The sequence below is a fragment of the Mercenaria mercenaria genome, chromosome 16, assembly GCF_021730395.1.
Source record: "Mercenaria mercenaria strain notata chromosome 16, MADL_Memer_1, whole genome shotgun sequence".
Lineage (NCBI taxonomy): Eukaryota > Metazoa > Mollusca > Bivalvia > Venerida > Veneridae > Mercenaria > Mercenaria mercenaria.
In genome coordinates, this window is record NC_069376.1 from 642,105 (window position 1) to 655,214 (window position 13,110).

Genomic DNA, 13,110 nt, shown 5'->3' on the forward strand with positions numbered 1-13,110 from the left:
TAGAACAGGTAACGTAACTTGTCCAGTCAAACTTGTAGAGAGATATTTAACGGAAGCTGGTACTGATTCTAGTTCTGATGAGTATATTTTTAGGCAAGTAAACTTTTGTAAATCTACCGGAAAACATACTTTGAGAACAAATAACAAACCGTTGACCTACAATAGAGTGAATGAGCTGTTCAAAGAAAAATTAAATGTACTAGGACTGAATGCTAAAAGTTACGGTTTACATTCTTTTCGAGCTGGAGCAGCTACTGTTAGTGCAAATAATAACACTTGTGAGAGATTATGGCAGAAACATGGCAGGTGGAGATCAGTTTCGGCTAGGGACAGTTATGTTCAAGATTCTTTGGACGCTCGTACATGTGTATGTCCTTTTCTCTGAACTTAAATTTGTGAACTCGTAGTTATATTTAGATGTGAGTCGTTATTTTGCGTACTGATGATTTCATATATATAGATTTATAAACACGTATGTTTAGAAGAAAGTTGTTTATATGTTAAACGACGGTTTCATTTTTTTTTTAATATAATAAGGTGAAGCTTTCATATTCACTTAGATTTGTTTTTTGAGATACCATTTTATGTTTTTTTTAAAAAAAGAATGCGATTACAAACGCATTCAGATGAAAGATGAATATTCAGTTTATAACTGTACTTGATCTTAAGATGTTTTAAGTATTTGATAACGTCTGAAAGTATACATTTATTCAGATGAAATATGAATTTCTTGCTAATGACTGATCTTGAATCTATGATTCACTTTAAAGTAATGTTTCTATTTACAGTTTTGTTTAAATGAATGCTCTTTATAAACTAAATTGAATTTACAGGAGTCGTAAGTTATTTACGTCTGAAATTTCAGATTTATTAATTTTATGACCGAATTTGAACGTACTTAATGTTTCCTGGTTAAAAATATTGTGGATTAATTCAGATGTAAATGAATTTCTTGTTAATGACTCAACTTGAATTTATACATGTTTTTAGTTAAAAACATATATATATATATGAACTTATAGATTTGTTCAGAAGAAACACGTGCCTAATGACAGATTTATTTTAATTACAGAAAGAAAGATCAATTTCTATGCGTAATATGTATGATTGTTCTTATGCTCGCAGATACAATGCATATTCAGTTTTTTAATGATCTAACTACAGGAAAGTGTGTATTATTCATTGACTGACAATCATGAGAGTATTCATGCAGATGAAAGATGAATTTCTATAAATAAACTGAACTTTCAGATACATTCAGTTAGGATTTGGTTTCTGTTTAGTGAATTAATTCACAGACGTACTCCGATGAAAGTCAATGACTTGTTTTACAGATATATTTGTATGAAATATAAATGAATATACGACAAATATATATAAATTCTAAAAGATTAATTTTGATAGTTGGAAAATCGGAATGTGTAATTATCACAAGATGAATAAAAGTATGCAGTTTTCGAAAGCTTTACTATGATTATTGCTTTTCTAATGTTTCAGACAAGTGTTATTAAGCAGAGTCTGAATGAAGTTGTGATATTCAGACAAGTGCTATTGAGCAGGGTCTGAGTGAAGTTGTAATTTCAGACAAGTGCTATTGAGCAGGGTCTGAGTGAAGTTGTGATATTCAGACAAGTGCTATTGAGCAGGGTCTGAGTGAAGTTGTAATTTCAGACAAGTGCTATTGAGCAGGGTCTGAGTGAAGTTGTAATTTCAGACAAGTGCTATTGAGCAGAGTCTGAGTGAAGTTGTAATTTTCAGACAAGTGCTATTGAGCAGGGTCTGAGTAAAGCTGAGATTTTCAGACAAGTGTTGCTGAGCAGGGTCTGAGCGAAGTTGTAATTTCAGACAAGTGTTATTGAGCAGGGTCTGAGTAAAGTTGTGAATTTCAGACTATAGCTATTGACCCTGGCCCATTTTTCAGATAAGTGCTTTTGATCAAGGTGGTGAGTGCTTTTGGGGTTACCAGTTTAAAGCTATTAAGCAGGACTCTTCTTAGCTTTTAGACAGGTTTGCGGAATAGAAAGGAGTTGGTTTTAGAATGATACAAATATGGTAGGATTCAAGTATGGTATACATGGACGACTTTGCAGCTAGGTGTTGAAAAAAAAAAACAGGCTCAAATAATTGGATAATAAGGTATTTTTGTTCATATATTTAGTTTTGTTTTCATAGATAAAAATATATTTCAGTTAAGGATGTACGAGCGTTTTTTTTTTCAGGATATCCGCCATTTTGAAAAATGTTTCTTCGAATATTGCTTTCTAACAAAACTTTTACACTTATTTTTGGCTGGCATTTGCCTAAAATTGACGTATGATTTACAATGGCGTAGGGGTAGGTAATTTCAAATATCTATTAAAGTAGATCAGGTTTGGTTTTTATATTTTTCTGACTTATACATATAATGTTAAGCTATAAATGAAATGAAATTTTTCTAGATAGCACTTTACATTATCTAGAAAATATAAATTAAAACAAAAAGAACAAAAAATATCAAAATTCACCACTTTTTAACAGTTTTTTCTTAATAAATCTCTTAGATGCACGGTGACCCCAACTTTTTTTCTTTCCATTTTGAAGCACACAGGGTATGAAAAATTTATTAGCGTTAGAAAAAATTCGCTCGTACATTCTAAATTCTAGTATTCAGGTTGCAACAAACTTTGCGAATTATAAAATTATGTTCTTGGCATATTGAATAACATTTTGGAAGTCAATTGCATACATTATATGTAAATTTCAGATAAAATCATCGAAGATTCCAAGTTTTAAACTTTTATTTAAAAATGAACATATCTACAATTATCTTCTTTTTTTCTCTCTAGGATTAAAGAGATTCAAGAGAGCCAATACAATGCGTCAGTTTTAAGGATATATTTTTGAGGATAATTATCTGCTGTTCTAAAACATAACAGGAATGGTAATGGGTAAATGTATCAATTAGGTTCGTTAACTTTACTCACTTTGTTTTATCTCGAAACTTACTGCCAAAATATTAGCCTTACTCCTACTTTCTGTGTTTGTTTTCTTCCTTACTGTTATGAAAGTTAAGAGAATAATTAATTTACTCTCGAATTTTATAGAGAGTAAATGAAATTATTTTCGGTACGATAATAACAGTCTTTACAGTATCGCTAATTTAACAGTCTCTACAGTAGTTCAGGTTGGCGGGAATAGTCTCGTGCTCATCGTGCATTTGTGTATTGGGTATATATATATACCTTTACAACGTTACTTTGATTCATCTCGAGGTTTAATATTTGGCAGTGAAGTTTAAAATAGTGAATGCCCTACCCACCCTCCCCTTATGCTTAAACGGTTTGAAGCATTCTTATCGATCGATCTATAATAGTTCAGACTTTTATAAAAGATTTTATTGTTGTCCGTATATTAATGGACACTAAGCGAGAACGAAAATATTCTTATTCAAGTATTATTGAATTTTCTTTTTATATTCACTCAGTTATTTCACAGGCGGAGTTACTCAGGAGGATATGACGCTGGTGGTTTTACACTTAATTGTCTCTAAAAATAGTTCTTTTCCAGTTAAAGCAGAGCAAGGCTTCATGTTATTTTTCTTTTAGTTTAATTTGAAATGTTGTTCAATTCTAAGTTAGTTTCGTTTCAGTTTTCCATTCCATTCCAACGACACTATGTATACAACAAACACCACAACCGGAACACCACTACGACACTCGGAACAGATGAACACGCATTGTGTTGATGTATCTTGTAAATCGAAACTTACTGCCAAAATATTAGCCTTATTCCTACTTTCTGTGTTTGTTTTCTTTCTTACTGTTATGAAAGTTAAGAGATAATTAATAGATTTACTCTCGAATTTTATAGAGAGTAAAGCTTGTGGTTAAATCTGATACAATCTAGTAAACAGTTTTTGCTCTTACTAACCCAACCGACCCTAAATTAATACCATCAATATAATATTATTCAGTTTTTTTTCTCAACAAAAGTATATCTACGATAGATAAAGAATATTAGTAAGTTAATCCAAAAGCATGCCTAAGTGAATTTTCATCGCTGGACATGACCGTCATCATCTCCAGTTATCACCTAAGGAAGTACCACACTCTAGAGGAGTATCTCACTCTAGCACTCTAGAGGATTATACTCGCGATTTGACAAATAAAATTATTACATGACTGCATTCTATTGTTTCTCTGATTGGCTGAAAACGGTTCGAAAAGTAATGAGTAAATATCATATCAACTTCTCTTGGGTTATAAATAGAACGAAAATAAAAATAGAACGAAGTAGGTGCTTGGAAAACCAGTATCAACCTGATTTGGTCTAAATTTATTCCTTATTTCTTTATTAAAGTTACAATTGTAATAACAAGACTGACTTTACATTTATTCATGTAATAAAACAATTATTGACTTTTTCATAGGTTGATATCAAGATTTATCAACCCTTCATCAACCCTCGCCTCCGGCTCGGTGAATATAACTCTTTTCGGGTTGATAAATCCTGATATCAACCTATGAAAAAGTCAATAATTGTATACTATAATTCATAATTTTGTTTATATAAGATCATAAAATAGTAAGCCGTTACGCTTTATTATTTAACTACAATGATTTACGTAAAACAATCCTTGCATGTAAATGACTTATTCTTGCATGTTAATTACATATTACTATGTGTTAATGATTTATCCATTGATGAATTGGTGTAAATGACTTATTATTGCATGTAAATGATTTATTATATTGTGCAAGTGACTTATTCTTGAATGTAACCGATAAAGTGAGTATGTTGTATTTCTTGTTTACATGTCATTCTTAACATGTTTGTGTGCTCTAATTCTTGCTGGATTTTTCTAAGTGCATTGGCTTAGTTGCTATTGAAGCATTTCAAATTAATGGATGATATTCGCCTCCAAAATTACATCGGTCTAAACGAAAGATATCGCGTAGCAGGTTATGGAAGAAGCAGCAAGCATCAAGGATAACCACGATAGCATAATTTAGAGTCTCGTGGACACCTGGGGTCTTTCTCCACCACAAAAGCTGGAAAGTCGCCATATGACCTATAATTGTGTCAGTGCGACTTTAAAACCAACTAAAGAATGAAATAAATAAACATGACTTTAATAGAATGTGCTTATTCATTTTTAATCCTTCGGTCCTTTTGACTGACGTGTCATCGGACTTAGTCTATTTACATTTTTTACATAATAAAAACCTTTTAGTAGGTGCGGCTTGCCTGCAAACTTTTATCTACCAATCACTTTCAGATAGCAAACCCAAAGAAATAATATAATGTATCCCAATTGACCGCTTCAGCACTGTCAGTTTAACGCAAAAAAAATCTATATATAAAACAGTTATTTTCTTCCACGCTGTATTTTAAAATCAAACAAATATACCAAATCGCCAGACATATCATAAATTAATTTTATACGATCTTTTGTAAGTATGTAAGTACACGGTGCGTAAAAATATCTATGTATTAGGGCAAGATAGCCCTATGCATGCATTTTTATTTTTTATATATATCTGACATATCACTTTAGCCTACACCTTTTATTAAACTTTAACATGTTTAAGAAAAATAATGTAAAATGCATCTCAAGAATACCACGTGTACATGCACACAAATATTGTAAAACGCATCTCAAGAGTGTCCCGTGTACATGCAGACATATATTGTAAAACGCATCTCAAGAATGCCCCGTGTACATGCACACATTTACTGTAAAACGCATCTCAAGAATGCCCCGTGTACATGCACACATATACTGTAAAACGCATCTCAAGAATGCCCCGTGTTCATGCACACATATACTGTAAAACGCATCTCAAGAATGCCCCGTACATGCACACATTGACTGTAAACGCATCTCAAGAATACCCCGTGTACAATGCACACATATACTGTAAAACGCATCTCAAGAATACCCCGTGTACATGCACACATATACTGTAAAACGCATCTCAAGAATACCCCGTGTACATGCACACATATACTGTAAAACGCATCTCAAGAATACCCCGTGTAAAATGCACACATATACGTAAAAAGCATCTCAAGAATACCCCGTGTAAAATGCACACATATACTGTAAAACGCATCTCAAGAATACCCCGTGTACATGCACACATACTGTAAAACGCATCTCAAGAATACCCCGTGTACATGCACACATATACTGCTAGATGCACACATTTATTGTAAAACGCATCTCAAGAATACCCCGTGTAGATGCACACATATATTGTAAAACGCATCTCAAGAATACCCCGTGTAGATGCACACATATATTGTAAAACGCATCTCAAGAATACCCCGTCCAGATGCACACATATATTGTAAAACGCATCTCAAGAATACCCCGTGTACATATACATATATGTAGATTAGAATGGTTAACAAGCGGTAAAGGTTTCAAAGCCATAATTATTACAGACAAGATCGGCAAAATATGGAGTAGTATGAAATATTTTACTGATTTCCAAATCCAAACAATATGGCCAAGATGGCCCTATGTCACTCACCTGAGTAACAGTGTAAACATGTTTTATCTAGTGATTTCTTGGAGACAAATATTCTGACCAGTTTCCATTAAAATTGGACCAAAAGACGTGGCCTCTTTAGTGTAAACAAACGTTTTCTTTGATTTGACCTTGTGACCTATTTTTTTTACTCCATATGACCCAGATTCAAACTTGTCTAAAATTTTATAAAAACAAACATTCTGGCATTTGAATTTGGGCTAAAATGTATCTAGTTTATCATTTTGACCAAAATTTTATAAAGATAGGATCATAAACGTGCCTCTGAAGTGTATAAAGCATTTCTTTTTGATTTGATTGGATGACCTTTTTTTACCCCATGACCGAATTCGAACTTGACCTAGGGGTCATCAATTCAGATTCTGACAATTATCATGAGTTTCAAACATAAACTGTGGAACGCTAGAGTGTAAAAAGATTTACATTCGATCTTTGGCCCAGTGGCCCGGTGACCTAGTCTAATGACCACACATGACTCGGTTTCAAATTTGGCCTATATATCATGTTAAATAAAGTTTGGGTCAAAAACTCTTATGTGTTCGCAAGCTTTTCCTCTGATTTAACCGGGTGACCTACTTTTTTATCCAACATGATCCAAATTAGAACATTAAAGCATCAAGGAAAGTATTCTTACCAAGTTTCATGAAGACTGAGTCATGACTGTGGCCTCTAGAGTGTTTAAATGCGTTTCCTTTTATCTGGCCTAGTGACGTAGTTCTTTTATCCCACATAACCCAGTTTCAAACTTTATCTACAAATCATCAAGACAAACATTATGTTCAAGGTTCATAAAGATTTGGTCACAACTGCGGCTTCTAGAGTGTTCAAAAGCTTTTCCTTTTGACCTGGACTAGAGTCATAGATTTTATTTATTCCAAATGACCTGATTTCAAACGACCTAGAAATCATCAAGACAAACATTTTGACCAAGTATCATAAAGATTTTGTCACAGCTGCGGCTTCTAGCGTGTTCACATCCTTTTCACAATTTTGAAAGTGTACCACTCTTCCAACTTCAATCAGAGTGTACTGACATACTCTCATTTTAATGTTTATTGAGTTTAAAATATCTGCTGAAAATAACACCTGAACATCTCAATAAAAATGTTTTAGCTTTTAGGTAAAGTCCATCCATTGAAATAAGTTAATTTGATCATGCACGTTTGTGGCTCTGTGATGAAAAAGTATTCAAGACAATTTCAAATGCAACATGATGTGTGAATATCCATTGCATAATTTTTTTAATTTAAAAGTTTTAGGTAAAAAGTTTGAACCATTTCTTAACACAAATAAATGAAATTGTGTTCCTGGCTAGTCACATGTCAAATTTCCCCACCCACTTTAAATGTGAATATCTATAAAAGTAATTCAAAACTGGTAACAGTATCACATGGTAATGAAGCTTAATACATGTAGGTATATTGATAAAACAAAAGAAAATAATGATAAACAAGAGCACCGCCTTGCGAGTGCTGACGCTCATCTGATTTTTTTTTGTATAATAGAAATATTGTCCTACCCATGATTTTCTAAGTCTACAAACATGACAAAGGGCCATCATTCTTGCAAAAAAGCAGGATAAATTTATGTTTCTTGATGTACAGTGTCCGCTTATGATGGTGAAAAACTGTTGCAAGTTTTAAAGCAATAGCTTTGATAGTTGACTTAAACATAATACTCAACCAAGAAAATGATTTTCTGAGTCCAAAAGGGACAATAATTATTGCAAAAAGCAGGATGGAGTTATGCTGCTTGCTGTACAGGGTCAGCTCATGATGGTGAATAAGTGTTGCAAGTTTCAAACCAATAGCGTTGATAGTTTGAGAGAAAAAGTTGACCTAAACATAAAACTTAACCAAGAAATCTGATATTTTATAAGTCCAAAAGGGGTCATAAATCTTGAAAAAAGCAGAATGGAGTTATGTTTCTTACTGTACTGGGTCAGATTATGATGGTGAACAAGTGATGCAAGTTTTAAAGCAATAGTTTTGATAGTTTAGGAGAAAAGCTGACCTTAACGGAAAAATTAACCAAGAAAATGGTTTTCTAAGCCCAAAAGGGGCAATAATTCTTGCAAAAAGCAAGATGGAGTTATGTTTCTTGATGTACAGGGTCTGCTTATGATGGTGAACAAGTGTTCCAAGTTTCAAAGCAATAGCTTTTATAGTTTAGGAGAAAAGTTGACCTCTAACATAAAACTTAACCAAGAAATCTGATATTTTCTAACAAAAATGGCCATAAATCTTGCAAAAAGCAGTATGGAGTTATGTTTCTTGCTATACAGGGTCAGCTTATGATTTTGAACAAGTATTCCAAGTTTCAAAGCAATAGCTTTGATAATTTAGGAGAAAAGCTGACCTAAACATAAAACTTTACCAGGCAACGCCGACGCCGACACCGCTCAAGTGATAACAATAACTCTTAATTTTTTATTTCTTCAAAAAATCAGATGAGCTAAAAAGCATATTGCGCAGACACCTAATTGGGACCCCTCGCCCTTTTACTTTTTTCCATGGAGATTCAAGTTTGTTTTTGATTGAATACGTTGTTGACACTGCTCAAACGTAAGTTATTTTTGGACTTGATCAATAAGCTTTATCCAATAGCTTAGTTGCGAATGTTATATTACTGAAATATAACCTGCTTAATTTGCACAGTGATCAATACAGCTTTTTATAGTTCAAACATCGTTTTTATCCAATGACAAGCGAGGGATTTTCAAAAAAGTAACCAACTTATTTTCATATTGTTTCATAACTGAAGAATCTGATCCACTTAATCATGAAGTAGTTCAAAATGAATGAGTATTCATTGTTCCGCCTACTATGGATTTCCCACATTCTAGGAGGCGTAGCAATTACCAAAGCAGGGACTGCATACAAGAAATAATGTGTCTATGTTATAAACGGACCAAAATGATAAATGAGCCGTGCCATGTGAAAATCAACATAGTGGGTTTGCGACCTGCATGGATCCAGACCAGACTGCGCATCCGCATAGCCTGGTCAGGATCCATGCTGTTCGCTAACAGTTTCTCTAATTCCAATAGGCTTTGAAAGCGAACAGCATGGATCCAGTCTGGTCAGGATCCATGCTGGTCGCAAACTCACTATGTTGGTTTTCTCATAGCGCGGCACAAATATCAAATTATGTTTTTAGTTTCATTTTAATGCAAGCTGTACTTTCATAGTTCAAGTTTGACCTTTCTGCACCTTTCACTTCATCTACTGGTCTAAAAAAACCGGGGTGCACTTAGATTCCACTTTGCTTTTTGTTTTTATACATGTAGTTGCTTTAATTGTACTGTTACATCATTTAAAGTTAAACCTGCATATTATATTTCCATTGAATAAGAATATAAAATTGTGTTCCACAAACTACTTGATAAGACTTAGTCGTCTACTATGTATTCTATGATATAAACTAAATTAAAATCTTCCAGCTGTTTCGCGAAAATGACCTTGTATAAAGTTGTAGTAAACATGTACTTCTCCATCATGAGTGAAGATAAGACTAACCAATGAATTCCAAGAGACTGAGAAGGCGTGGTTTAGTTTACTTCAGAGAGAGCTTTTTGTTTCTTTGACCTGTCAGTTAAATGAAATGGAACGTTTAAACTATAAATAGGTTATAGATACACTTATTTTAAAAACTTCTAACGCATTAAGTTTTGCCTTCACTACGCTACGCTCCGTTTCGGCAAACTTAATTGCATTAGAAGTTCAATAAATGATCTATAACCTATACTTGAAATTCGAAATAGATTGCACATCACTGCTATTTTCAAAGGCCAGTAAATTTACTACGAGAAAAATAATTCATTTCAACGAAAGTGATACACTTGAAAATATTTATCACCTTAGTCACGTTCGATTTTGATAAGGTATAGAGGACAAACAAAATGTTTGGTTTTGATAAACCTGAAATTAATACAAATGTAGAATATCCAAACTTACGCTCCTAGTAGAAAGATGAGCCAATTTGTAAATGTAAGTTAAACGATGAATGTCTGTATTGTATAATCTCTAACCTGTTTGAAATAATACAGGTGTTTAATGAGGTCTTATAAAAAAAGGACAGACACTCATAAATTATCGCTAATAGGACGGATTACACCAAACCGGAAGTGACTACTCAGTGTTACATGTGAAGTAGTCCAAAATGCAGTTCCATGCTATGGATGAAATCTGGTATAATGAGTGACACGAGGAGGTGACAGTTAAATTTTTGGCTTATGTTTATTGTAGGCATAGGAAAAAGAGATCAATATAATTGCACCTCTACTAATCCTACCAGGTGTTCTGTATTACAAAAGTGCTTCTATTGTGACATTTTGAAACTGTATTATCTGCACTATAAAATACTTACTAGTATTTCATTTTATCATCGGCTTGTTAAAAGTTAATTTTTACCCTAAGTAAGTTGACAAAATCACAGGAACCAGTGTTTCAGGGGTAAATCAAACACATATTAATAAATCCTAAACGATTTTGTTGTGCAAAAATGTATAATATTATGTCTTAAACCGTTTTCGTTTTCTACACTGTTGTATAATTGCAAGGGAAGTAAACTAATAAATATCTCTGCTTATTTATAAGTACTAGCCCAATTTTAAGGCAAGAGTTGACATTCTTTGCTGATCACAACTTTGAATTAAATATTAAAATTTATGTTATTGATATTAGCAAAACTATCATACATTGCACATTTGTGAAATCATTTTTGTTAATTTCAAGGACTTCGAAATCAATTTCTAGACTTTATTTAATGTATTTCTATCAATGAAAATGTTAGGGTCTATCTCTATTTATTGCTTATTGTATTGAGAATAGATCTAGACCATTTTCATTGTAAATTTCCTGGAATAAGTTTTATTCTTTGCGAAAAATGTCTACCTACGCGTAATTGCTAAACGGCTGTTTTCATGGGGGCATTTTTAGAGGGTGATGTTTCTCAGAACAGATTATTTTTCTTATATACAACATAACGTGTCAATATTTTTCTATTTTTGATAAGAAGACATGTTATACTAAATGACCATATATGGTTTTTATATCATTGAAATGCTCTAAAGTGCTGAAAATGAGGTCTGAATGTTTCGTTATTTTAAAAAAAAAATGAAATAAAGAAGGAATTGAATTGGTAGAATGTAACCTATAAGTTGTGCAGTGGTAAAAATTGAAACTTGTTTAGATGTGGCTGTAAATAGGCTAGTTTGGCCAGATTATGATAGAAAATGACAATTTCAGTGCAATTTAGCAGAGAAAAAGAAGAAAAACTAAAAATATTTCAATATCACTGTTTTGGGTGTATTTTTTTCAAAAAATGCATATTTATTGACTAAATATTGGTAAATTTTAGGTGTCAGGGGTGAGTTTGGGTATATTTTACAGTAACAGTGTGTGATTTAAGTGCAGTTTATGGTAAAACTTGATAAAATATGGCAAAAATAAGCCCAAGCAAGGAAAAGTGGTCAAAAATGATGTAGCGACAGCTTTTTTCCAGGAAATTTGGGGCGCTAGCATACGTTACTGAAAAAGCCATAAAACCTTGAAAATTGATTGTATCAAACTGAAACTGGTATTTTTTCCATGCATTTAGGTTACTGGTACAATTTAAGTGAAAATAACACATTCTGAGTATGAAAAATTTTCCTATAAGTTGTGCAGTGGTAAAAATTGAAACTTGTTTAGATGTGGCTGTAAATAGGCTAGTTTGGCCAGATTATGATAGAAAATGACAATTTCAGTGCAATTTAGCAGAGAAAAAGAAGAAAAACTAAAAATATTTCAATATCACTGTTTTGGGTGTATTTTTTCAAAAAATGTATATTTATTGACTAAATATTGGTAAATTTTAGGTGTCAGGGGTGAGTTTGGGTATATTTTACAGTAACAGTGTGTGATTTGAGTGCAGTTTATGGTAAAACTTGATAAAATATGGCAAAAATAAGCCCAAGCAAGGAAAAGTGGTCAAAAATGATGTCGCGACAGCTTTTTTCCAGGAAATTTGGGGCGCTAGCATACATTACTGAAAAAGCCATAAAACCTTGAAAATTGATTGTATCAAACTGAAACTGGTATTTTTTCCATACATTTAGGTTACTGGTACAATTTAAGTGAAAATAACACATTTTGAGTATGAAAAATTTTTCTTTAAGGACGGATTACACCAAACCGGAAGTGACTACTCAGTGTTACATGTGAAGTAGTCCAAAATGTAGTTCCATGCTATGGATGAAATCTGGTACAATGAGTGACATGAGGAGGTGACAGTTAAATTTTTGGCTTATGTTTATTGCTTAATGTATTGAGAATAGATCTAGACCATTTTCATTGTAAATTATCTGGAATAAGTTTTATTCTTTGCGAAAAATGTCTACCTACGCGTAATTGCTAAACGGCTATTTTCATGGGGGCATTTTTAGAGGGTGATCCCTTACGGAAATATTATAGTTAGCCGCGAACACTTGTTGCGATCATGCCGCGAATATCCGGCGAACATGCCGCGAACACTTTTGATACAATTGGTATAACTGTTCGCGGGATGTTCGTTTGGTGTTCACTTTTCACAT